The following is a 1,282-nucleotide window of genomic DNA, read 5'->3' as shown; positions in this document are numbered from 1 at the left end:
CCACGAAACCTGCGAAATTAAATACCCCACGGAATTTTATACCCATATGGTATTTAGATAATTATGAGTATACATTAATGGGCTTGGCCCAGTTCCTAGAGTATACATGACCTTGTATACATGGTTATGCATGGTTATACGCATATATGAAGTAACATTTGGTTTCAATCAATTATAATTATAATACTGATAAACAAGTAGATTTAACTAAAGTGTAATGGTAAAAGACGAACATTTCCAAAAATTAATATTCCACTAGATTCATGATAAGACTTTAAAGTTTATTTCATGTTGTTTTATTTTTAGAATAGACTAAGTAACAACCAATAATGAGATGAGGCATAATTATATATAATAATTCTGTTTACTAACAGAAAGTAGGTTTGAGATGAATAATTTTAAGAATAATAGGGGCTTCATTTCATGTGGCATAATGCTAGAATAATAGGATAAACTGGGCAAAAAGGTGGGATAATTGGATTAAATTAAGTTTCATTGTTGTTGCAATAATATATAAAAAAAACTACAATTTTTGCATTCACCGCCATGTACTTTTTGTTTAATGCAAACTAAATTAATTTATTTCAGAGAGTAAAATGGGATTAATAGAATATACAAAGAATAATGGGGAGAAAGATTAAGAATTTCTAAAGAAAACAATGGGAAATTTTGGAAGCATGATTAACTCAGGCCTAACGGAAAGCTACTATAGATCTCCTGTTAGGTATTGGTCTAACCATTGGATATATACACAATTCAACTAAGATGTGGTTGTATGTATCCCGTAACACAAAACAGCTGTAATTTGTCTGGTTTGTACTATAATGTGTTCATGTATGAAACGCTCAGCAGCTCAGCCACTGTAGTTATAACTACCAGTATTGGTAGTTAGATGACATTTTTAACTACCCCTCCTGTGGTCTCCATTATATAAACTTGTGGTGGTGCCTTTGATGCACCCACACACTATACTACAATTCCTTTTGTACTCAAATGGTTAGACCAATATCTGACAGATCTATAATCTTCTGTTAGTAAACAGAATTATTCATTCTCATTAATTGTTATAAAAAAGTAAATACAACAACAACATGAAATAAATTTTTGTGTCTTATCATGAATCTAGTGGAATATATATAAATTTTTGAGAATATTAATTTTGTCTTTTACTATTACACTTTAGTTAGATTTACTTGTTCATCTGTATTATAATTATAATTCATTGAAACCAAATGTTACCTCACATACATCATGTATACCCATGCATGATTATTGCCCTCGC

Source organism: Amphimedon queenslandica, unplaced genomic scaffold, assembly GCF_000090795.2.
Source record: "Amphimedon queenslandica unplaced genomic scaffold, v1.1 AMPQUscaffold_13226, whole genome shotgun sequence".
NCBI lineage: Eukaryota > Metazoa > Porifera > Demospongiae > Haplosclerida > Niphatidae > Amphimedon > Amphimedon queenslandica.
The sequence above is the reverse complement of the archived record's forward strand: the minus strand, read 5'-3'. Positions refer to the sequence as shown.